The sequence below is a fragment of the Gavialis gangeticus genome, unplaced genomic scaffold, assembly GCF_001723915.1.
Source record: "Gavialis gangeticus isolate Ggan-Ray unplaced genomic scaffold, GavGan_comp1, whole genome shotgun sequence".
NCBI lineage: Eukaryota > Metazoa > Chordata > Crocodylia > Gavialidae > Gavialis > Gavialis gangeticus.
The window spans coordinates 22,616,771-22,617,085 of NW_017729030.1; positions in this window are offsets into that span (position 1 = coordinate 22,616,771).

A 315-nucleotide genomic window follows, 5' to 3' on the forward strand; every position below is an offset into this window, starting at 1 on the left:
GGAGGGAGTGGGGCTGGGACAGGGGCAGGCAATGCCCAGCTGGGGCAGGGTGGGGTGTGGGATGGAGCAATTAGTGGATTGTCTGGGGGTACGTGGAAGGGGGTGGCTCCCACCACTGGTGCACCCTGGGGGAGGACGGAGGGGCACATGCCCCCCAGATCTGTGCATGGGGTGAAGGCAGGCTGCTGCTGCTGGCATGGGGCAGGGGTGGTGCTTGGCTCTTCCCAGTAGGGAGGCTGGGCCAGGGCTAGGGCTGCATGCAGAGTGGGGGTGGTGGTAGTGCTGGGAGGGTTTCAGGGGTAGCCTATGGTGAAT